The sequence below is a fragment of the Megalopta genalis genome, chromosome 2, assembly GCF_051020955.1.
Source record: "Megalopta genalis isolate 19385.01 chromosome 2, iyMegGena1_principal, whole genome shotgun sequence".
Classification (NCBI taxonomy): domain Eukaryota; kingdom Metazoa; phylum Arthropoda; class Insecta; order Hymenoptera; family Halictidae; genus Megalopta; species Megalopta genalis.
The window spans coordinates 9,193,962-9,219,701 of NC_135014.1; the positions used below are offsets into that span (position 1 = coordinate 9,193,962).

Consider the following 25,740-nt stretch of genomic DNA (forward strand, 5'->3'; position numbering starts at 1 on the left):
TAATAATTAGAGACTAATAATTAGAGACACGCTGCAAACAGTGTTCGCGTTACTTTGTGTCTTGCTTCGAAGACCGCCTCTTTTATCCGAGAGACAATGGACGGCTAATTTTTCGAAGCTGCCTGCCGACGGTAACGGCACGGAAACGTAAAGAAATTAGCGCATTCGTAGAGACCGTAGCATCTTGCTACGTATACGGTTCGTCGATGCTGCGATGAATTTTGAGAAAATCGCAGAAGGAAGCCGGTACTCGATGCGCAAGCTCGGACGAAAGTCACGGTTTATAGGATTAATGCGACCGATGGTTCGAATTCCACCTGGAGAGAGTCCAAGCGCGCGCGTTTTCACGACTCATTGCGTTTAGTTCTGGGCTCTAGACTATCCACTTATCCGCGGCGCGATTACAGAGGGTGAGTCAGGCAATCGGACCGTGTTGCGCGTAGCGCGTTCCCAAGTCAAACAAACCGACACCGCGAGCTAGCTAGCAAAGTGCAGCTTTGCGAGTGCGTCGCGCGAGCTGCGGTAGGCGAAGAGATAGAGAGCGTATGCGCGCGCGTGCGTGTAAGAGAAAGAAAGAGAGAGAGAGAGAGAGAGAGAGCGACTTACGAATATGTATTATCATAGAAAACACAACGCAGCGTATTTTTCTCGAAGCGTAGGCACGGTGGCGGTTCGCCGGTTACGAAGTTAATAACGAGCCAGATAGAAGCCGCAAACATAATAATATCCCGGCGACAAGGAGAACATTGTTCCGACCAATCGGCGCGAGGAAACGATGCGAACCGTCCAGGTGCTTGCAAACGAGCACGCCGCAAACTTGAAACGGGCGGTGGGCCGGGGCAGCGGCAGGGGCAGGGGTAGGTGCTGGGGTAGGAGCTGGGAAAGGGGTAGGGGCAGAGGCACTGGCACACACGTAACGCGCCTTATCGGCGTTTATTATTCGACCGGAATCAATCGAGCCGAGCGCGTAAACACATACGAGGCTTTTTATCGTCACGCTAATCGACTCCGCTCGAAAAACCGCGCAATGCAAGGAGAGATACGAAAAATCGGGCAAAGCGATCGGTAGCACTCTTATATTCCGCATCGAGACGAACCTTGTATCACCTGTCGATCTACTCGTTACTCGCTATCGCGACACCTGTAACCGACCGGCTACATTGTACGGCTATCCAGATAACATAACCTATCGCGGATGGATTACGAGGGACGCCGATGACTCGTCGCTCCGGAAGTCGTTCGTAAGAATTCACGATTTTGCACGCTGTCCTGTTTTTATCGGCTAAAAAGTTTATCGACTCGGTTAAGATGCGTTCACGGTCTGTTTAATAAGTAGCTTTCTCGTATCGGTATTTAATAAAATCGGAAGATCGAAAAGTAACGTGGTTTTTCGCGTTTCGCGTTACACGTTGCGCAACCGTTCGCAATAATTGCCGGAAAAATGAACCGTGAGAATGGTTGACGCACCAATTAATCAATTTATTAACCTTCTTAAAGAGTTTGCCTTATGCAGCCGCATTTATTGTATTAAATTCGATAGAAGAGATAGGAAGATATAATAAATAATGAACACGAAAGACTGTCTACATTGATATAACCTATAACCATAACTGTCTATCGCGATCGCGCTTTAAACATTTTTCGAACAACGATAGAAAATGCCTGGTTAAAATATATTCGATCGCCCCACTGGTTAAAAAATATTCGATCGCTCACTGGTTAAAAAATATTCGATCGCTCACTGGTTAAAAAATATTCAATTACTCACTCATTAGTAGAATATCCAAATACGTGTGCTGCTGCGAAGAATTTGCAATAGATGCGCACTACGCATTTAAAACGTATAGACGCGCGCAACGCAGTGAACACGTGTAGTGAAATAAATCGTGGGAATAGTTGACGCACCAATTAATCAATTTATTAACCATCTAAAAAATTTGCCTATGCAGCCGCATTTATCGTATTAAATTCGATAGAAGAGATAGGAAGAACGCTGGTAGAACGTAATAAATAATGAACACGAAAGACTGTCTATCGCGATCGCGCTTTAAACATTTTTCGAAGAACGATAGAAATGACTAGTGATTAAAAAATATTCGATCACGCACTGGTTAAAAAATATTCGATTACTCACCGATTAATAGAATATCCAAATACGTATGCTGCTGCGAAGAATTTGCAATAGATGCGCACTACGCATTTAAAACGTATAGACGCGCGCAACGCAGTGAACACGTGTAGTGAAATAAATCGTGGGAATAGTTGACGCACCAATTAATCAATTTATTAACCATCTAAAAAATTTGCCTATGCAGCCGCATTTATCGTATTAAATTCGATAGAAGAGATAGGAAGAACGCTGGTAGAACGTAATAAATAATGAACACGAAAGACTGTCTATCGCGATCGCGCTTTAAACATTTTTCGAAGAACGATAGAAATGACTAGTGATTAAAAAATATTCGATCACGCACTGGTTAAAAAATATTCGATTACTCACCGATTAATAGAATATCCAAATACGTATGCTGCTGCGAAGAATTTGCAATAGATGCGCACTACGCAGTTAACACGTGTAGTGAAATGAACCGTGGTAATAGTTAACGCACCAATTAATCAATTTATTAACCATCTAAAGAGTTTGCCTATGCAGCCGAATTTGTGGTATTAAATTCGATAGAAGAGATAGGAAGAACGCTGGGGTAGAACGTAATAAATGAACACGAAAACTGTCTATCGCGATCGCGTTTTAAACATTTTTCGAAGAACGATAGAAAATGCCTGGTTAAAAACTATTCGATTACGCACTGCTTAACACGTTGACTGCCACGCGTATTTACAACAAAATCTCCTACAGGCCACCCGTGCCGCTATAGAAAGCGTGCGCTATTAATTCATGTCTGTTTCTGTTCCTGCATGAACAGTTGGAATCTTTGCCGAGTACCTAATGGTATAACTTAAAATCTCTGCCCTTATTTTTTTTCAATAATGAAAAGAGATCGGATTGCCTGGAAGGAGAAGCATAAATAGAACCACATCGTCAGATTTTGATTCGGATACTGATAAATACAATCTTAGTGATAATGAATGTTATGAAGATACTATTGACGAGATTTTACGAGAATTGGTCATGGAAGAAGAAAGAAATGTTGATGATACCGAGAAAGCTACAGTTCAAATAAAAGATACGAAATGGACCGATCAGAGGCACGAGCAAATCTGAAAAAACCAACAACTTTTTGTCCAAGCCGTCCTGATCAACCTCAACTTTGCAGAGAATGTTTTAATGTTATACACTGCGAATAATCTTTTTAATAAACCATTTTTATAAGAATCCAATAGTTTCATTACCTCCTGTAGAATATTTGTCCAAATATTTTCGGAAATCCTTTGTAAGTAGTCAAATCAGCGTCACCCGAATTACGGGTGACGTGGCTTGATGAGAACTTTTGCTGTCACCCGAATACGGGTGACGCGGCAGTCAACGTGTTAAAAAGTATTCGATTGCTCACTGGTTAATAGAATATCCAAATACGTGTATGCGAAGAATTGCAATAGACCCTCACTACGCAGTTAATACGCATAGACGCGAAACGCGCAGTGTTTACGTTCGACACCTTCCAAGACCGCGTATACCGAAAGACTGAGGACGAGTCCGGAGCTTTGACGGACCGCTGGAAACATAATTTATGACAGCCCCTGTTCGCCTACGTCATCCCCCAAATACTAATTACGCGCTACGAGGAGAAAGGACCGCTATTTTTATTTTCTTTCGCATTCCAGCGAGCCGTCCGTGTGTCAGTACGATACGCGCGTCGCATGCACACAGTCGGCAGAAATTGCGCGCAATTTGCATCGGGATACGCACGAAGGGAACGCGGCGGTTTCCGTTGTGGGGTAACCGTAAAGAAAAATGCGTAAGCAGATCGACGAAGAAGCGACGCGATGTAACGCGAGGCGACGCCGACGTTCGGAACGAGGAACGGAGATCGATGGTAGCCGAAGGCCTCGATTCATCGTAAGCTGTAAATCCGGCGAGGGTCGAGCGAATTGATCGGCGCCGTGCCGCGCCGGGTTCGATAGTTCCCGTGGGCTATCGCGGACCGGACCGGACCTGCCTGGCCCGAACCAGAACCGTTCTTCGTCGACGCCTGCCGCGCGCACCGTTTATTATTTCAAGCGGGAACGAGGAATGGCTGTCGGTTTCGCGTACCGCGTTAAATTAATATCGAGTGTTAAACGCGTCGTGGGAATCGGTCAGGTGGTCGAAAAGCATATCGGGCCGCGCCGAGCCGCGCCGCGCCGCGTTCACGGGCCGACGGTCGCCTTTCGAGAAGCCTTAATGAATTTCGTGATTAGGCGGTTTCGCCGGCAAACCTTCGCCCCAAAAGTGTCTAAAGTCGATTAGTCTCGCGATTCGTTTGGACGCTCGTAAACCTTCGAAAAAGAAACTGTTACTTTAGTTTTGCTGTCCTAATAATTCCTTCGAGAACAAAGGTAAAACTGCGACGTAGTTTACAACAACGAAACAGCTGTATTTATTTAGACTCTTCGCCGTATTTATTACGATCTACGATTGAAGAATTTTGCTCGATAATTTTTTATAATAGAGTCCGTATAATTTTACTAGTTCGGTAAATGCGCAAAAGTCCGTGGACTTCTTATCGCAGCATTGTTGTGTTCCGAGAAATCGGCCGCGTCGATAAAATTCCTAAAAGCTGCGCATAAACCGATAACATTCTACGTCCCGAAATTGAATGACAGTGGGGGTAGTAGTGGGGGTTGGAAAATTGACAATTGCCGGGGAAAGACGGTTCCCGAGGAACGAGCCGAGCAGAAGTCGGATAGCGCGCGGTGCGGTGCGGTGTACATTATTAATCGCTGTTACGAAGCTGTTCGGCGCATCGAGCACCGTTGATTAATCGGCGGCACGCTCGAGATTTTAATTAATCCTCCCGGGGAGGGAAAGAGAGAAAGGTCGGGAGGAGGGAGGAACCGATCGACGGTGAAGAGAGAGAGAGAGAGAGAGAGAGAGGGGGGGGGGGGAGAGGGAGAGAGACGGCTCGGTGCTCTCGTGCTCGTGCAGCGATCCAGACTTTCTCGGCGAAGAAATTACTTTAACCTCGATAGAGCCGCGAGACGCTGCGTCGAGGCAATCGGCGAACGAATCTGGAATCGGGAACCCCTGGATTCCCGAAGGAACTCGAGACATCCACGCTCTGACGGCTGATCGACATTAGGTAAGGAACCTAACAAAACAAGGTGTTACGTAGATTAGAATTACATTTTAGAGACTGCGTCATTTGTATATTCTATCCGAAGCGACGTTTACTACTTCGCTGATACATTCTATTCCGAAGGGCTGTTTGCGAATTGCAAGAAAAATCCCGATTATCCAAGTAAAAAATCGCGATCGAACCTGTAACACGGGGGGGGGGGGGGGCGTTCGATGATAGATAGCAGGAATACGAATCGGTAAAAAGTCGGAGATCGTTTACGAGGTAAAAAGACGAGAAACCTTAGCACGTCAACCGGCGACGGAAAAAAAAACCCGAGACGGCACGCGACACGTGTCGGTGATGTCACTGATTTCGCAACGGTGGCGACGAGGGTGCGCGTCGGAAGACGGTACCGTGTAGCTCGCGGAAGCGGTCGCCGAGATTGCCGGCAATAATTATCGATTTCCAAAGTAATTCCTCGGAAGCGGCGCAGAGCCCGAGGGCACGCGGCCGCGGCGCGGCGCGGGTGGCAAACGGTGGAAAACGGTGGGAAACGGTGGGCGTATCGGGTCGGGGGTGGAAAAGTATTCCCGGCAAATATTTCCGTTTTTTCTCCGGACCGGTGGTAGGTACTACCGGGAGCACGCCGGCCGACGAGAGGGCGAAAATGGACTCGGAGACGGAGGTGGGAGTTCTGATTTCATTAGGCCCGGTGTTATGCGATTAATTAAGTCGCGAGCTCCGGCAAAAATAAGAGTAAAAACCGGATCGATCTCCACCCCTCGGCGTTCTCTCCCTTCCTTATCCCCCGGCCACCTCCGCGACCCCTCCTCCTCCTCCTCCTCCTCCTCCTCGCGGCCGTTACAACTCGGATACGTAAAAATGAAAGAAGCCGTGGAAGATTCTGGCTAGGGAGAACTCGTTTCGCAGCCTCTCGACGACTTGTGCACGCACACCCCCCGCCGACCACCCCTTCGATCACGGAAATTCCATCGTAACGATATCACACCGGCTCGCAACGGCGCGATATTAACGACGCGACCGTGTTCGCTTTGTGAAGCGAAACTATAACTGAATTTGGCCCCATCATTTTATGCATCAGACTCGCCATGCCGGTATAACCGAATTCGATGGGTAACGCAATTACGCATCTTTGCCCGTGCAGATATACGTCGCGCGTTCTCTCTCCCCCGACGCGAGAGCACACGTCGCGCCGTTCCCACACCTACGCCAGAGAGCACCATTAATTATTATATACGCGCGACGCGGCGCCGCGCGGCCCCCGCGCGACCCCCTGTGTCAACGATACCTACGCGCCGCGCCGCCCCCGCGCGGATCCCATGTCCCGCCACCACGAATCCGATCCGGCCTCCAAAAATTAATCGATCCGCGAGCCGCGATCGCGGAAAAGCTCCGCGACGGAAACGGTTTCCCTCTCGACGCGTCTTTCTCGTCCACCACCGTCCTCGTGATTTATTCGAATAAATCGTAACCCGTCTAATACTTTCTTCCGACGTTTTCTATTCTAAACGACGCAGACTCGATTATTATAGGCTACAGCTAATAGCATGCTTGAATTAATTTTAGGTCAGCAAAGTAGATTCGGTATTGAAATTTTAGAGTAATCGCGAACCGATAAATAAAAAAGAAAATCGTTCCACGAACAATCTCGAGCAATCGAGACCAATTGCATCGTCTAGCAGGCGGAAATCTGTTGCAGAAAATTGCACGATTCCAAGAATTCTCCGTATAGTATATCATCTTCAACGGTACTAGTACCGAGCAGACTTCTCTATCGAACGCAGTGCTCGCATGTACCGCGGCGGCACTCAATCAGAAGTCATAATACATTTACCGCGGCCTAATGAAGACCCGATGAAAGGCAGCCGCCGCGGCGGGACAGACGGCAGTGGTTCTCCGGCAGACCTGCCATCGAATAAAACGTTTCGGCGGAGAACATTGGGGTGCCTTTGAGCGGAAAGAAATTTCGCGTGCGGGGTGGACGGGGCCGTTGTCCGTGAAAGTCGAGTGGCAAATAGCCCCGAAAGAAAAGGACTCGAAGTGGACGCGAGGAATCGTTGGCCTCGCCGCCGTTCCACGGTCCGCGGTAATCCTCGGAAATTAAAAATGACCGCGGTTTTGAAAGGTTCCCGGTGCCGCGCCGCGCCGCGCCGTTCTGAAAGCGGAAGGGAAGAATCGCGGGGGTGGGTTGCTCGAGCCGCTCCATTCACAGAAACTCCGTCAAAGGGATCGGCGCGTTGCGCTCTTCAAAGTTCACTGGGACTCTCTCTCTCTCTCTCTCTCTCTCTCTCTCTCTCTCTCTCTCTCTCTCTCTCAAAGAGCTGTCACTTATGAGGTAGCCGGCTACCCGAGTCGAGTATTCTTCGTCTTTTGATACTCTCGGATCCGTGCTTGTCAAGCCTTAGATTTTTATATTCAACTAATTCGAGCAAATACTCTATATTACGTTAGATAATTCTAAATAAAAGAATTACTAATTAATGTTAAAACAGCAGGTCTCGTAGCCAGTCGCAACATCTTATTTAACCCGTTTAATCAGCTAGCTGGCGAGTTATCCGAGAACGTTTGCTTTACCCGGGTCTTGCTGGTACGTACTCGGTCCAACAATAAGCAACTCGAAAGTTAGCAGCTGTACGTATTCCCTTTCGGTTTCTCCTCGGTCGCCGCGGCCACGAGCGAAGAGGAGCGAAGTGTCGGCGAAAGCTAATGACGCTGCGAGGGTGGGTATATAGCGCGGGGGTGTACTCTCTTTTCGCAGTCGTACGGGAAAAAGGGAACGTGGTCGTCGCATCGCGTCGCGGTCTCGCGGACATTTACCCGTGGCCGCCACCGTAAATGAGTATTTGCCTTTGTGAATAAATAAAACGCATTACAAAGTTGCCGGAGACGACAGGCGGCCGCGCCGCGGACAAGGAGGATTCACGGGACCGCGGAGAGCTCGAGAGCACTCGAAACCGTGGAGCAAAAGAACCGGAAAAGGGCTGAGCAGTCGACCCCGGAAGGGGCGAGTCGTATTCAAGGAGAAGGGACCGAGTCGGTCTACGGATACACTCTCGAGTAATCGAATCTCTGGTGCGCCCTGCGAACAGATTGCTTTCCAATGCTATCGAGTAATTGGCCCTTTGTTCGCCGAATCGCGTCGCGTCGCGTCGAAGGGTCGTCGCTCGGATACTGTTTCACGTTGCAACCCTTTACTTTCGTTTTTACCTCTCTGTGATCTTTGGAGCTGGCGCGCCTTCGTCGCTGTTTCGACAACACGGCGGACAAGTATAAATATTCGATCCAAACAATTCTTCTCGCTACGAAGTAGATGCATATTTGGCATCGAGGCTGTTTCAATGACGCGTCAAGGCGATGCAAATATTCTTAGCAACCTTTGGAACGCGCGTAGACGCGTGTAATTTAGTAAAGTATAATCGAACGATTAACGTTGAATCGGATGATCGATATTAAATTGGATCGCGTCGAACAGTCTCGAGGTACAACTTAGGCCAAAGGGAACTCGGTCGAGAAGAAGAACAGATTAGATTACATAACTTCTGACACGGAGCATCGTCTCAGAGTTTCGTCCAGGTTTAGGAATTGAGACACCGATCGGAGCGGGGACTGGCCATGAGAAGCCAAAGTCTTCGGCGACCATAATCCGCTGACGGTAGCGTTTCGATGCCTGGCATCGACAACGACAACGACAACGGCAACGAAACTCGTCGAACTATGACGATGGTCGAAGGTCGAAGGAAACGTGGCCGCAACGGGAACGGGGATGGAAACGGCGGAGGCGGTTTCGCGGACGGGGTAGAGGGTGGAGGACGGCGGAGTCGGAGGCGAAGGTTAGAGGGCAGGGAGCAACATCTAAGACAATGAGATACGGGCCTTTGGAGTAATCCTCCGGCCTTCCTTGGCGTATCGACATTAATTCCCTCGCCCCTCCGTGCCCCCAGCTTTTAACCGGAACAGACGCACCCTATAATAGGCAAGTTGGAATCCAATCTGCAAGTTTGCAAATTCGATTCGGCCGTCTTGCGAGAAGAGCGCCGAACGAGCCGAGCGAGCCGAGCTATCGCCCCGCGTCTCGCGTTCCGCGACTTAAATCCTTGCCGGGATTCCCGAATTCTACGACCGCTGACCCTAGGACACCCTAGGAACTGCTCGTGGAAAACGCGGAATATACTCGGAAAATAATTACCGAGCTCGGTTCGCCACTTTCTGCCGAATAAATACGTTTTACGAGACGACGAGCGTCGCGAAGAGACGAATTCGGTAAAAAAGGGGAGGAATTAGAAAATCGAGATAGCTCGCGGGATCATCGGAGAGCGGGGTTTCTATCAAAGGGTTGGCAAAGTCGCCGAATAAGGAGAACACAATGTTGCGATAGGGGTGGTTCGAGGAAGTATCTTTCAATTATTTCGGCGCTGGAAGGAGGCAGACTCCGGCGGGACTGCTGCCAGTTACGATTCGAACGAGGAGCAAAGCCCGGCACGTGGTCTCTGCCTGGGAACCCTTCGCGAACCCTTCCTCCCTTCCTCCGATCCTCCCTTCCGCCCTCGCACCCTGCCCTTCGACCCTTCCGTGGCCGCGGGTTTCTTCGACCCTGCGCCGCCTGCTCCGCCTGCGCCTCGATGCTCAGCCTTCCGCGAGCTACCGGCGCAAGCATTAAGAGCTCCTAGATTTATTTATAACTACATTTACGCCGCGCATGCCACTCGCTCGCGCGCAACCCCTTCGAATTATTGCGTTTATGCTGGCGGCGTGGGGTGCCCTCCACCCCCGTACCCAAGAAACCCGGGAACCGTCGAAGTCGCTCGCGTTCTATCCGCTTCAAAACTGTTCGAGCGTCGTAGAACTTGCGCGGAAGAAGAGATGTTCGATCGCGGTGTTACGCGCGAAAACTTTTCCCGATTTTCCCGAACTTTCCGCGACCTTTCGAGCTCTCCGAGAGAGTCGCGTATCTTTCTATTTTAATTCGGTTCTCGTATACGCGTTCCGCGAGTAACAGTTTTATCTCGTAGTTTCGTTCCGCGGTTAAACAGGCTAGTTTTCTCGCTGTAACACCCGGTAGTGAAACGCGAACCGGCGAGTTCGCAACGCAGAAAATCCCGAAAACGTCGGAGCAGAGTCTCGAAGCGAAGCTCGAAGCCTGATTTTTACACGCTTATTGTGCGGCGCTCGGTTCCTCGTTACCGATTGTCGGAGGAACAAAGGGGTCTTTGTTCCGGGAATCGTGAAAGTTCCTTTGATTGGGGCGCGAATTCACGCGGATCGGTATCAGCGCGCGTTTTGCCCGGATTTCTCGATAATCGATGGGATCGGTAGAGTCGGCGAGCGGTTGTTCTTGTTCGGCGCGCATCCGTCCGTCCTCGAAGAAGCCAACTCGCCGCTCGCCGTTCGCCTCGCCTCGCCTCGTCGCTCGCCGGTTCGCAGCCGCGGGATCCGGCGCGATTAATTGTAATACCGTTTCCGAGAGCGTGCGAAGCTCGCTCGCGAGTTCTCTGGCTGGCGTGCGAATGCACCGGTAACGCGGCCAGACGCTTATCCAAACGAGATCGTCGGCCAGCGAGAGCGCGGGGGGGAAACAACGAATTAAAAGAAACATCCGACACAGCAGTCGTCCTGGTTGCGAGCCGCGCACGCCGTATTTTTTCGAGCCGGAACCCTTGGGAGTCTCCTTCATTAAATTCAACTGTTAATCTTTATCTCGGGGGCGTTGGGCCAGGCCACACGTGTGAAACAGATACGATTGTAGTCGGCAGGAAAATTGAAAGAAAATTAATGGCGCCGGAGATGGCAAAATTCTAGACTAATTCTGACGAGTCGGGAAAAAACTGATTGTTCGAAACGCGTGGAACGCTCTCGCGCGGACAACGATTATCGAAACCGTTCGAATAACAGCGAGATAACCGCGAGAATAGAAGTCCGAGGCTGGAAGAGGAAGAGGAACAGGAACAGAAAGGAAGACGTTAGTTTAGGCCGCGTAGTCGTACATCGCTCAAATTAGATTCCTTAGCTCGGGGGACGTCGTAAGGCTTGACGTAAAGCCCGAATAATTCTCGACGAAAGGATGGGTGCTCGGAGAGCACGGGTACGCGAGACTCTCTTAGGGCAGGCCGACTCCAATAGGAGAGAACAAGACCCGACGACGGCTGGCGGGTAAAGCGACCGGGTATATATCAACCTGTGAGCCGCACAGTTTGTCAAGTGGAAAGTTTATTCGGGCAAATATACGTGACACGGTAAAGGTAACGTTGTTTAACGTACCGTCGCGCGTCGGCGAGAGAGGAGACACGGCGCTACGATGGAACACGCGCGGCCGCGTTCGACCGTGGAACCGAGACACGCAGGATCCCGTTTATCCTTCCAAACAAAAGCTGTTTCCGTCGCTAACGCCACTCCGCGCCTCCGAGTCGAGAGTGCTGGGTTCGACGAGGGTGACGATGACGATTCGGGGGCCGATGCTCCGATGGCTCTCTCGAACCCAATAAACTCGCTCCGATCAGGGAGTGACCTCGACTATCGATACAGCTTCTTCGAGGCTGAAACGCTACTGCTTCGTATTCCGCGAAAACATCTTGAACAAGTGTCATTCGATTTGAACTTGTTCGCGCATGTATTATTAAGATCGCTAAAAAAAGAATTGGCCACTGCTTCTTACACTCGATACGGACAATTTTCGGTTTAACGGGGAGACAGGGAAGTTGCCGGAGCACCCCAGAGACGACGGTTTTGAAAAATAACATCGGCAATTGCCGATCGGACGTCGATCGGGAGGAATTCTCGCGCGAGTGAGCCGGATACCGAGGATGCTGGAGAAGGGGCGCGCACCGGGTGAAATGAGTCGGGAAATTGTTCCGTAGGAATTTATCAATTTTCTTTGAGGGATTCTAATTGTACTAATTTGTCGAGAGAGAGAGAGAGGGAGAGAGAGAGATTCGCCGATTCCGCGGGCACACGACGCCGAAGGGGTGCCCACGGAATTCTATCGTTTAATCTCCGGGGAAGGTTCCTTTCGTTCCGAAGCAGAAGAGGCGGGTGGGTCTGGAAGATGCGTTCGATTGCGAAGTCGCGAAGACGAAATAGAGAGAGAGAGAGAGAGAGAGAGAGAGAGAGAGAGAGAAAACACTCGCGATGAAAGGCAGCCTAGCGTGAGAATCGAGGATCCGCCGACTCGTTTGATCTCTCCCCTAATTTTCTCGAAAATTCGTCCGGCGGCCGCGGCGTATCTCGATCGCGATCTCGACCTAGCTCTCGCCTCGAGGAGCAACGGATTAACGCGCGGATCGAAGGCAAACACAAAATCCGACTTATTTATAATGGGTCAGCGATCTGCTCATTCCTTGTCGCGCCGCGGCCCGCCCACGTCGCAGACATTCGTGCGGTTACGTTACGAATTTATCAGGACTTATTATCTATACGAGAACTCGCCAGGAACTAGCGTTAACTATCTCCTTTTATTTCCTGCTGCTCCGTTCGCTCGGCTGTGTTCCTCTTCCTCGGGAACGAGGCTCAACCGTGACCCAAAAAGGTTCGACCCTCGATCTCGTCGGACGACGCTCCGATCGATCAATTCTCCGGAGCGTCCGCGACGGAAACGGTAGCGGATTCGCCGAGAGAAATGCTACGGAACGGTCGAGAGAGAAAAAGAGAGAGAGAGAGAGAGAGAGAGAGAGAGAGAGAGAGATGGAGAAGTCTAGCTCTGTGTATCGGCTGTCGGCTGTCGAGGATCGGAAAGAGAAAAGATCCATCCGAGCTGGAGGAACAGAGCGAAAGGTGCGAGAAGCGAGAAAAAGAGAGAATAAGAGAGAGGGAGAGAGCGGCGCACGTCGGGAAAAGAAGAATCGAGAGCTCGGGGCTGATATCAAAGCAAGGCAAACAATACAGCGAGATGCTGATGCGATTGTATTATGGCTAGTGGACCGGGTGATCCATTGTCTCGTCACGTTCTACCCACTCGGTTCTTTTATCTCGATCCCCGTAACACTCGTATCTCGTCGTATCGAGTGAGCATCCATCGAAAGTAGCACGCTCGCGAGCCGAGGAGGGGCTCGGCCGACCTCTACGTAACACGCGGGATCTATCGAATCTGTGAAATCCGACGATACGCGTCGCGTCGCGTCGCGACGTCGCCCCTTGTCTCCCTGATCGCCTCCGTCGTCCTCCACGGAGATCGTCGGCGTCTTTTAATGCAGCGCTGCTCGAAAACCCTCCACTCTTTTACCAACTAATTATCGGATCTTTAAAGTGTGTTGCGATCCTTCCATGCGGATCGTCTCATTCCGGACCGTGTAGGGAAAGGATCACGGAGCCGAGAAAAAAATTGCAGCAAGTAGAGGTTGTAGAGGTTGAATCAAAAATTGGAGAACCGAGGAAGCTTGGTTTCGCGCGAATGTTCTTACCGTCGACGGCCGAATAAACGAAAGGAGGTCTCCGACGCGATTTCGGCGAAGGAGAGAGAGAAGCGTTGGAAGAGATGGATCGGGTGGTGCTGAACGGGGAATCGCGTGAACGCGAACGCGAACACGAACGTGAACGACCGGGCAGTCTGAATCCGGCGCGGCGCCTCGTTCCGTTTCCGGTTGCGGCCGCGAATCTGCGGGGCCCGCCGCGGAGATATGGGTTGGCGCGCGCGAACGCCGCAATTAAGACCGTAGGAAATCACCGGGAAACGAGAAGAAGACGCGTGACGGGGCCGGATAAAATAAATGGAAACACGACGCGCGACGGTGCGAAAGCGAAATTGGATGTACACGGGAACGAGAGAGGGGTGAAGAGAGAGGGATGAAGAGAGAGAGAGAGAGAGAGAGAGAGAGAGAGAGAGAGAGAGGAGAGGAGAGGACGAAAGGCTTCGAGCGAGAGCCAGAGAGCGAGCGAGTACCGGCAGCGAAATTTATTTGGTTTTCATTCAAATCGCCTCATCTCGCATTTATGTATTCCGTGATATTGCACTTTTTAAACTCACCTGCTTTCATCGCACGCCCGCTGGATATTAAGACCCTCGAGTTCCCGTGTATTAGTCGTATAAATTTACTGCGGGGGAACGACGTTAGGATTCGTTCAACGCTGCCACGGACACTACACGTCCGACCCCCGGACGAACCTGTGTACCACCCCCAATCGCCTCTCTTCATCCCCCGATCCACGCTCCGCCGCGTCCCCGTCGCGCTCTTCCTCGTCGACGTTTTCTTCGCGCCGACAACGGTATGCCAACGATTTGTATTAATTACGGTCGCCCCGATGCGATGGTATCCCGCCGTTTGAAATTAATGACGACCGCTGCGGCGGCCGGGCTTCTTTCTCGCCTTCGAAATTATAAACGCGCCGTTCGAAGACGACGACGACGACGATGACGACGACTTCCGTGTCGAATCGCCGGCAATCGTCGGAAACCGGGTCCGTTTAATCGGCTCGGGGACAGTGTTCCGGGGCCTAAATCCGCGGGTCCCGCTTCGAAACTGAGCAGAATTCTAGCCAAAAAATTCTAGCGACTTAACGCTAAGAAAATAATCGCGGAACAAGGGGATACGCGTTGCGAAGGAATTCGAAGGAGCAAGGAATTTCCAAGCGAGGCCCGGATTTGCAAAGCACGCGAAGTGATACGATCACGGCGTATCTCGGATCTACATAGAACAAACGTAATCTGCTGACTATTCATGACCGTTTTGCTTTTGCCGATCTAATTTTCCTGTTCGAGATTCTTAACGGTTACATTAATTGTTCAACTATACCGTGCGTAATTATTTTCTGGATATCGCGGGCGATACAACGTTTTTCACACTTCGGATTTATCAAACGGCTCTTATCCGCGCCGACCCGTTAACCATAATTTACAATATATCCGCGCTAACGATCGACGGTATCGGTACATCTTCCGCGCACCCGTTAATCGCCAGCCGCAACGATCGGTCGTTGCTTTAACAATCGATTTCGGTCCCACATCGATTCGCACGTTCCAACCGAAAAAAATATGAAATTCCCGTCGAAATCCGTAGCTATTTTTCTCGCGGATTGTACGCATTCTGTTCGTTCGTCGGCAAACAAATAAACGTTCCCAATAATGAAGTGTACGCGGGGGTGGGAGAGGCGTGCCGGAAAAAATCCGAAGACAGGAGAGAGAGACGACGTGCACGGGCTCGGAGAAAGTGCACGTGGCCCTCCCGATTTGGGAAGCCCCGATCGCCGAACCGGGGCTTCCATTCTAGGCGATGCTCGCGTTTTTAATCGACCCCCGAACCCCCGACCCCGGAGTCCCGAGTCCCGAGAGCGTGTATAACCCCGGAATTCCTTCGGTTAATTACGCGGATTTCCAATGCGAGCAGACCTCGTGGAATTTTTACGATTGCCCGACTGCCAAGCCCGCCCCCGCTGCCAGCTCAGGGATTTGTACCACTGAAATATTCGAGGGATTTCATTTTATAAATGACCAACCTGTCCCTGCCACGGGGTCGGTCCGACCCGCCACTCCATCGATCTTGTCCCTTGTAACTCTCGCTGTACGAGGCGTTCGAATAAATACTCCGCCAAGAAACCGGAAATAACGGCGGGCTCTGCGCCAATCGCTCGTTCGCTTAGGTGGCTGCGTGTAACGATAAATAGAGAGGACTCGCGTAAAATAGAGAAAGCTCCGTCCGTCGACTTAACCCTCTGAATTGGAAAACCGGTAACGGTTGAGTAATTGCGGTAGCCTGGAACCAGTTGCGAAACTCGGACTTCGCGCCAGGTCCGCGGCTAATAAACGTTCGGGGATGAAATAGGAGGGGGGGGGGTGACTCCGTTTGATAGTCGCGGGGTGTCTCGCGAGGATCGCGGGGAATCACGGGCTAAATTAGCGGACGTGCCTGTAGCGAGGAAAGTAGAATCCCGCGGCGATAAATCGAAGTCGTGGTCCGGGAACGCGAGGAAAAGCGAGGAAAAGCGACCGAAGAATTTCGTTTTCATAAATAATTCAAGTCCCGTCCGACAGCGAGAGCCGGTTGGCCCTCTCCGCCGCTCTGTCCCCGCGTCCTTGGTTATTCGCCGCTTCTTTTTCCACCCCCGTGCAACCTCGGCGCTCGGGCTCGGCTCGGGCTCCGGCTCCGTCGCGACCGGTCAAAGGGGAGGTCTGAGAACCTAATCTTTTCGCAAAAGGGTTTCCGGGAGCACCTGAGAACCCGGCGGAAGAGCTCGCGCCGACACCCCCTAAATACTTAATTCCATTTTCGTCTAATTGGACAGTTTTATTAAGGGATGCATATTTCAGATGGCGTTTTTATTATGTCTATTGGGAGCGAAGCCGCCGCCGGGAACGGGATAAGACGGGAGGAGAAGGAGGAACGGAGAGAGGATTCCGACGAGGGGGTGAAGAAAAAAATTAGATTTCAACCCTTCGAAAAATATTAGCACGCCCGGGAGAAGCGAGCGGTCGGATGAGACGGAGCTCGGGGTCGATGCGGACCAACCCTTCGCCGAAGGGCGCGCCTGTCTCTTTTTTCCGACGCGACGTTGCTATTGTCTCAAGGATTAGAGGACGAGCGTCTAAAGTCCCGGGGACAAACCGCAGTTTTGTAGAACGCCCTCGCAATCTTTTTCCGACGACTTCCGATCTTCGAACGATGTCTCTCGTCGCCTATCGATATCCCTTTTCGACGACGGCTTTCACACCGGCAACGATACGATTGCAAAGCTATCCGCGAGACTGTCGGCAACCCTTCCGAACTTCGTAGGTTTTTCTGACGGATGAAATTTGAAAATTAGGGGGAGCCGGTAACTTTGCTCCCGGCTCGCGGCTCGCGGCTCGGCGCAAGAAAATAAAAGGTTGTATTGTCGACGATGGAGGGGGCGAGATAAGGTGCTGCAGGAGGGGCGTATAAATTTTAATAAGGCTCGTTCGCCGACCCTTTGAGCCCGGCGAAATGAACGAATTAAAAGTTTCTGCCGTTTTAGTGGTCTCGCGGTTGACATTTCGGCTCGCGGGACGATCCCGCGGAATTGCGGAACTTTCGTCGTTCCGAAAAACGGAATCCCGGCCGGAACGTCCGCCGGGAGCGTTATGAATTACGCATCCTGGCGACCCGCGTGCCCCCTGGATCCGTCTTACGGTTTCCATGACCACTGGAGGGTGTATCGGAGAGCGAGGCTTCCTCGGCCGAGGAATTTTTTGATAAGAAACGGGCGGCGATTTTCAACGATGCCTGAGGAAGCCCGAGACACGTGTAACGTTCCCTCGAACATCCCCGGCGTCGCGACGCGTCGCGTCGGGCCGCGCCGAAGCGAGACGAGGCTGCGAGTAAGATTTCAATTAAAACAACCCCCCGGCACGACGGGGGATTAGCGATACCAATCCGTTCCGTGGCGGGCGGCGAAGCCCCGGTTATGACACGGCATAAATATCAATGTAAATTACCGGCAAGCGCCGCGGCGTCCGCTCCTGCTCCTGTTCCCGCTCCCGAGAATCTCGCGAAGACGCCGCACCGGGACCCGCGTTCCTTTATGAACGCAATCATCGCGCGATTTTGCATTTATGAGGTTTAAATTGCTACCACCTACCGTCTTATTGGTATCAGCTCGTCGCGCGACGGCCGGGGCGCAACCCCCGTGGGGGCTGTCCCGTTGCCTACGGAGGACCTCCTGGACCTTCCAAGGTAGACGAAAGGGAGATTCAAGATTCAGACTTGCTAAACTCGAGTTTCAACTTTCTACGAAAATTGGTTTAGAGCTTTGAAACGCCCTCTGTAATACACAAGCAGGAACAGCCACCGAATCGAATCGCAGAACCGAGGGTGAAATTTTAGAAGCTAGCGAAATCTCGTAGAATCTTGGGAAAAATTGTTTGAAACGATCGCGTCGTCGTCGTCGTCGTTTGGGGAGGCCTGCGCGCGTTCCTTCTTTTCCTGTCAACGATCCAGAGGCCCGGTTTTACAAGGAGAAAAATTAACGCAACGCCCGAGAGCAGATCGTTGGCCGGATAAGAGTAGTAGCGGCGCGCTCGCGCGTATCGTGTAACATTACGTTCATTAAAGGCGGACGAGGCGAGCGTGTACGCGGCTCTCTTAGTTGGGGGATAGATCTCTCTCTTCTCGGCAACCCTTCGGTTCTTACGTCCGAGGTAAGCCCCCTCGAAAGCCCCCTCGAAAGCCCGCGGAGCTCCCCTTTCTCCGGAGCGCGCCACCCTTTTTGCCGACTCGGGACATGGAACTCGGGAATGGTATCGGGTTACTCCCGACATAATTCCGTTAATTATGATTTCGTACGACGATTTTGCCCGCGCGAGTCTCGCGGAGTTATGGTTTCACGCTGTCATGGAGATGTCGGGGACGTTCGGCCGCCCACGCGTGCTCGGAGCTCTCTTCTTCTATGGCCCGCCGGCTTTCTGGATCTCTGGATCACCCCCTCCCCCGCGGCCGACGCGCGAAATTAATCAGCGCGCAACGCGGCACAACCCTCCGCGAACGACCATGAATTTATACGGCTGCAATTGTATCGCTTATCGCGACAGAATCTGCGAAGTTACAGCCCGGGCGCAACAGTTTGGAACAGTTTGAGAAATAGAGGCTAATTCCGACCAGTTGCAGCTTTTCCTGTTTCTTATCGCGCCGCATTCTGCATTTGCAAGTACAATCCTCGCGCCCGGCTCCGAGGAAACCACGGTGTTTACAGATTTAAGGGACCATAAATTCGAGCAGAATTTCATTTCCATCGCTAATGGCTGCTTTAAATGAAACTGTATTATTCTCTATCCTCTTCGTGCGAGCAGTTTTATGCGGCCAGAACTTTAATGCGCGAGAATCCGCCGCGCGGTGATACACAATTAGCTGCGAATCTTGCAGCGAAATCGGGTTCCCAGGCTTTTCGAAGACACGCCCACCAGAGATAACCGCGCCCACTCTGCGCGAGCTACGCTCCCAGGGGCAATCCGGAACGCTCTCGGCTCTCGGTTCTCCAGACATTAGAAATCCTCGAGTTTTTCGTTAAAAATTCAATCGATTCGTCGATCCAACCGTCTTCCGCGGAACCTTCGACCCTTCGATCATTCGACAGAAGGGTTAAATTGCTCCGCCGCCCGCGTAGAAAGATTCCCAACGATCTCGAGCTTACGATTTTCGCGACGACGCACGCGTGTCCCCGAACTTGGCTTAAGCTCCACGAAAGCCGTAATGCGAGTACGGTCGAGCGACGAAAATCTCGAGACTCGAGATCGCAGGATCTCGAACGAGAGAAACGGTAGCCAGAGGATAATCGACGGATTCCCCGGTGTCGCTGACTAATTCGAGCGTGTCAAGATCTCGAGGAGCTGAGCAGGGCCGTAGGAATTCGTGTCTGGGATTCCGCTTCACGCTCCCGCGGAGTGGCCGCGCGAGAAAAAAGGGAGGAGGGAGGAGAGTGGAGGGAGGAGGGAGAAAGAAAGGGAGGCAGGAGGGCGTTAACTGAACTTTAATGGAGATCGCAGATAAATCGTTCCGACGGTCGTCGGTGAAAGAACTCTTTGACGGATTACGCCCGAAATCGTATCTATCCGGTGGCCGGGTCCCTTTGGGGCCTTCTACCTGAGACCCGCGCCGCTGACACTATCTCGTCGAGAGTCGTTCCAACGGTCGGAGAGCGCGCGTCGACTCGCTCGCTGGCGCGCGACGAAGGGCGACCAACAGGATTTTTCCCGCGACTACGCGGAATTAGCCGGATAAAAGGGGGACCGATCGGACGAAGAGGGCGCGAAGAGGAACGCGGGCGGAGGGAAAAAAGAGATTGAGAGCAGGAAGGCGCTCAACAAGTCGAATAAAAAAGCTCATAAATAAAGAGGAGGAATTCTCTCGTGCCCTGCTCTCGAACCACCCTTTGCCCTCCACTCTCTCCCTCTACCTCTCCCTCTCCGACTCGCCGTCTCTTTCTCCGTCTGTTTCTCTCCACCTCGCTGTTTCGCCGTCTCTCGCACCCTCCGCGTTTCTGCGAATGTCCCCGCGGACACCTGTTGCTGCGTCAAGCCCTCCGCGCAGCCCGTGTCAAACAGAGAAACGGAGAAGCAGAGAAACAGAGAAACGAAAGGCGGGGGAGGAAATTGAAGGCACTCGCTCGATTGCTCGCGTCGACGATTGCCCGGCGAATTCGACGGACGATTTACCCTCGACTCGTTTCGACGGGGGCTGCTATCATCGGCCTCGTAGCTGAAAATTCGACGATTTTTAGGTACACCGCGAGAGCGTATCCTCTGCCATTTTTACATCGTTTATTTTCGGGATCGAAACGACCCGGTCGAGAGAAGCGCTTCTTCGTTCATCCGGAGGAAAATTAGCTAAATTAAAACGTGTACTTCATCTAACGGTGCCAGTCGAAATACTTTTGAACAAAAAGGGGGAACAGTCTGAATAAAATCAGTCTTGCCTTTCTTACAAAGCAAGAGACACGGGTCGCTTCGAGGCATCGGAGAGATCGTCCATCAGCATCTCGGTATCGGTATCGTCTGAATAGAGGATGTCCCGTTTCATGGGGACCTCGACTATCCCAACACCGTTGCTAACAGCTCTCCTAACAGCGTGCTCGTCCTAATCCGATATTTGTTCGGCAGTCCCGTTGCTAAAAGCGTTTTTTCGCGTGGCGCGACACGGCGCGGCTGCACGCTCGAGCGTGCCTGAAAGATCGCGTCGCATAATCGCGCGGCGGGTGTCGCCCCGCGTCGCCGAAAAACGGGGGTTTGGTGGTGCCCGAGGTGCCCAATTTCTCGCCCCCGTCGATCGCTCGACGGGTGGTAGACACTTTCGTTTCGCAACAAACGTTGCCGCCGCGCTGCGCCGCGCCGCCGGTGGCGAACAGCGCCCTAAAACTCGCCGCGATCTCTGGCCCCTACGGTTCCCCCGTTCGGCCTCTGTTCTCGCCCCCTGTACCCCGGTAAGATCGCTCACGCCCCGATTATCGCGGCGAATGGAGAGAGCCTGGCCGGATTTCACGCATCCCCGAATTATTTCAGGCGTCTCGTTCGCGACTTAAAAGAGACGCGTCGCGTCGCGTCGCAGCCCCGCGTTGTTACCCTCGTTCCACGCCCCTGCCGCAGCCCCGAACAATCTCGCTGGCAATTTCACCGGTGCTCCTCGAGCCTCTTTTTCTTCTCGCGAGCGAACGCGCGCTCCCTTTGCGCCCCGCGTGCCGCGCGTCGGCGATACCAAATGGAAATGCAATAAAAAGTTGTAATCGAGCCTGCGAGGCGCGAGGAGAGCTGAGAAATGATATCCGTTTCCTCATTATGCCGACTCGAGCATTCCGCCTCGAGATGGAAGTTAAGCGAGTTAAGGAGCGACGCTTCGTTTCATTTCCGCGACGATCCCCTTTCACCGTTTTACCGAATCGGCTACGAATCGCTGCGGCCCCTTTGAAGCCGTTCAATTTTAATACGGAATCTCGGGGAGTCGAGCGTGTTTGATGCGGTTTCAGAGATTCAGGGTGCGGATAGATTCGATTCTTCGAAGATTGCTCGCGTTTCGACAGAAAATCGTAAGACGCGCTCTTCGGAGATCGCGTCGCGCGAAGAAAAATTCGGTCTCTTGAGAAAAATTAGCCGCGGGAATCGATCGATCTTTGGAATCGGAGGAGACGCGGTCGGGTTTCGACACGGTGTCGCGACACCTCGCTCCCACAAGCCCGCGTTTTCGTCGACTCGTAATTTATTCGGGCCACCCTGTAATTAGCGGGCAGCCCCGAGCGTAGGATTCTCGATCCCGATCCGACCGCGTTCCCGGCATTCCATTTATCACAAATCTGCGGCGCGAATGTGGAAACGACGCTCGGAATAGGCGTGCGAACCTCCGAGCCCCCGGATCGCGATACTAATCGTCATCGTTTTGTTCGGGACGATGATAAAGTTGTTCTTCGAGCTCATAAATCGTAAGTTCGTTGTTAAAAATCGTGTGAAACATTTAATAGATCTTTCATGCACTGTCACGATATTCTTAATACATCGGGGCCACCGGAACGTCGCGAAAACTCCTATTCGGAGATCGTTTCGACGACTCGCCGCAAAAGAACATTTAACATTTTTTAACATTTTTCTCGAATTAATCTTGAGCGACTCGTTCGACGCGGTGGAGTCGTTGCCATAATTCACCCACGAACAAGTCAACCGCGGACTGATGAGTCTGCGACAGTTGCAAGAGTAGATAAGAATAGTACAAAATTATGGACAATGTGGTATCGACGCCCTTCTTCCGAGGCCACGATCAATTATGCAGGTAGATCGGCAGAAAGTTCGCGCCAAATCGATAGAAGATCGCCGTAAAATCGGCAGAGATCGCCAAGAAGGTGGACGCGGCGCGTCGTGTGAAAGAACAAAGCGTAACGATCTCTTCGGAAGAGGAGAGGGAAGGGGCGCAAACGGATCGAACAATGGCCGGCGAGTATCTCACGCGGAATAGCATACATCTCGGGGACCGTTACGCATCGCGTGGCCCCGATATCGAGCGGGCCCCCGGGTCCTGTTAGTTCTCTCTTTCGCTGTTTCCTCGGGCGGCCGGATCGCGAGCGGTCGCGCGCGCCTTCTTTCCCTGTGTTTTTCAGCCGCGAGATAATCGTCCTGGTAATTAGCGATCTAGTGGCCCCTGGGCCCCGGTAGTCGCCTCGGCACCCTTTGTCCCCGGGGCCCGAGATCTTCCGCTCGGCGCGGCTCGGCGAGTCGTGCGTAACGAATCGCATGCTGGAAACCTGTTTGTCACCGTGTCGGGAGGAACCGCGTGTCACCGATACGCCGATCTTCTCATGCATTATTCAATAGCCGCCTCTCGGCTCCCTTGGCCGCCCCTCCCCCTTCTACACCCCCTCGCCGAGGCGAATTTTCCGGCGTCTTCTCGCGAGGCGAGGCGATTCGACGCGCGACGACGGCTTTCGATCTCGTCGCGCGCTCGAATTCCCCTCGACGACCGCTTCTTCACGCGATACCACCGCAAAGGTTCACGTGCAGGTAATTGCCACTATGGGCCAGTTCGTATGCTGGACAATTTTCCAGGTTTCGAGCACTCGATGGCCGCGAGGCCTGTAATTGTGTGGGCGATAGCGAAATCGTTTGCGAAATCGACGGTTCGGTTTTCTGTTCGCAGGGGATGCATCGTCGATTTTCTTCTTGGAATCTGCTCCACAGATTATTCCAGGGACGATCGGAGAGAGTTCGAACTGCAGAGCGCAGCTGTCGAGTACGGTAAGAAGTATTTCAAAGATCATTTGCTCTTTTAGCGACGACAACGGATCGCTTACGGTTATATTCTTCTTCCGAAGAATACGGTAATTATACTTCTCACGAACGCGGCTATAAAAATGGAGAACCGCGTAAAGATCCGTAGATCTTGGCCGACGCGTTTCGACGAAGCGTTAAAAACGCGAAGAATATTCGAACCTAACTTCTCGATGCAGCATTAAGAACGAGCTATGCGAATATCTAGAAATCTCGAGCGACGTTCGGATGCGTTATTAAAAATCTTGGATTTAAAATATAGAAGCACGCGGATACTGGCGAAATACCTCGACGATTGAACAGTTTCCCAGCCAGAAAAATCACAGAGGCTAATTGAGAGAGGCTCGAGGAGACCGAGACGGAAAGTAGGGGGTGGATTGCAGAACGCGGAACAAAGGCCGCGGCGCTGTTTTATTCGAATCGAGAGAAGTTATTCGCGAAAGAATTCATGGGCCTTCTAGGAAATTCCGGCGAGCCTCGAGTAGCAAGCGGTAAGTAGCTCGGCAGTGCGCCGAAACGACGGGCAGGCATGCAACTGCGGCGCGGTTAAGCATTCTCCCCGATTCGTAACTCGGCAAATAAATCTCGAGCAACCTGTACTCACACGACATTCTTTTTCTAGATTTCCGTTCGGCGTTTCACGATGCAACTTTGACGTGCAATTAACGTGCGCCGGCGGTGGCAATTCCGTTGGATATTCAACAGCAAAACTCCCTCATTAGCCGAGAAACCAGAGGCGGGTCGAGCAAGAAAAATGAAACCATTAACTCCGTCGCTGGTTGATACGTTCGAGCCGCGACTCGCGATCGATCTTAACAATGCCTGGTTAAGCGAATAAAAACGTAAAAGTCGTCGATGACGGCGTCGACGGTTCTTCCGCGATTAAACTGGTTTACACCGACGCGTCGCGCGCGTCCTTCGCGACGGGCTTTTAATTCGATAAGTTTGATTTTGTTACGGTCTCTCTTCGTGACTGCTATTTTCGCGTTAAGAAATTAGCGTTTCGCGTAATTTCAGTGTCGCTGAAAGAAAACCTGATAGTCGCGGGCCATAAATAACTCGTTCCCACGAATATATCGAAAGGAAGGCTGGTGACACAGCAATTGTTCCGAACGAGACGCGTATCTAAAGTACACGGGCAGAATAATTACGCAACTAATTAGCACACATTTCCACCGATAGAATAATATCGCGTTCGATACTGCTATCTTCGTTAAAGGCGCTCGTCGCTCATTCTTCGCTCGCATTTTGCACGGAACGGGAAATTATAGATTCCCACGGAATTTCTGTTTCGCGCTATAGATTCAGAACAATTTTGTTTTACATAATGATGCCACGGTGTAATCGCGAGCTAGCCGCGGGTCGAAAACGAAGGAATCGAAACGAGGATCGCGTCGGCTCGAATTTCCTGCGAGCAGCGTCTGGCCGGTGTATCGATTTCGAAAGAAATTGAAATCAGAGCGAGCGATTAAAGCCGCGGACGACCGGTCACGCTCTTCCGCGCGCGCTCGGCATTCCGAAGCGGCGCGGCGCGGCGCGGCGCGGCTCGGCACGCGATTATCGCGCCGCATCGCCGGAATAGATCGGGCCGACCGATTCCGGAGGCGTCGAAACGCGTGCCGAATCGGGGAAAAACGCGACGCGAAGCGCCGTCGGGAATCGGGATCGAGAATACGGGGATCGAGGATTGGGGAATGGGAGTCGCGAGCGCGATCGTGCGACCCCGGCCGAAACCGGACGAGAAAAATCGCGCTTGCCGCCGACAGGAAGGTCGGACAGAGAAATCTCGCGGTGTTCTTAATTAGCTTCCTTCGCTAAAGGGGAACGTAGTAGCGCTTCTCGCTTCTCGCTTCTCGCTCTCGCTTCGCCTTGTCTCGCGCGCCCGCTCGTGCGCTCATTAATATACGGGAACGCGCGAGTCGGGAATACATACGTTAACGTTCATTTCTACTCGCCTCTGCTCGCCGAAATCAGCTCCTTCCATTCTCGCTTGTTTCAACCTCCGTGCGCGGAATGATCGTGCAGTTTGCACAGTAGCGGTCGCATATTTAACGCAGCGAATTTTCATTTCAATTATGCGCATATTGTACGATATGTTACTTGTTTATTTGGGTGGTTTCGTTTCGATGCGGTTATCGCTTTCTCGATCTCAAACATGGGGTTGCAAAATTTAATGCGTTGTTGCGTTTTGGAGATTTTCCACTACGGTGCGCGTATTTCTTGCCTTCTTTTCGTCTTAATCTTTTATTCGCTAGTAAACGACTGCGATTACAATAAACCACGCGAACCATTTTTCTATTCTTCCGTGCCAACTAGGAAGAAAAC

General features: G+C 51.9%; 1 protein-coding gene and 1 long non-coding RNA gene across 4 annotated transcripts in view; one reads left to right on the plus strand and one right to left on the minus strand.

The window, feature by feature from the left end:
- Window positions 1-25,740, minus strand: part of dac (dachshund family transcription factor) — a 190,420-nt gene that overhangs the window by 143,153 nt on the left and 21,527 nt on the right. The window lies entirely within an intron of this gene.
- Window positions 5,061-23,900, plus strand: LOC117226625 (uncharacterized). The gene is made up of 3 exons (XR_004491838.2): window positions 5,061-5,240; window positions 23,285-23,382; window positions 23,678-23,900. It is a non-coding gene; the product is annotated as an uncharacterized LOC117226625 (long non-coding RNA).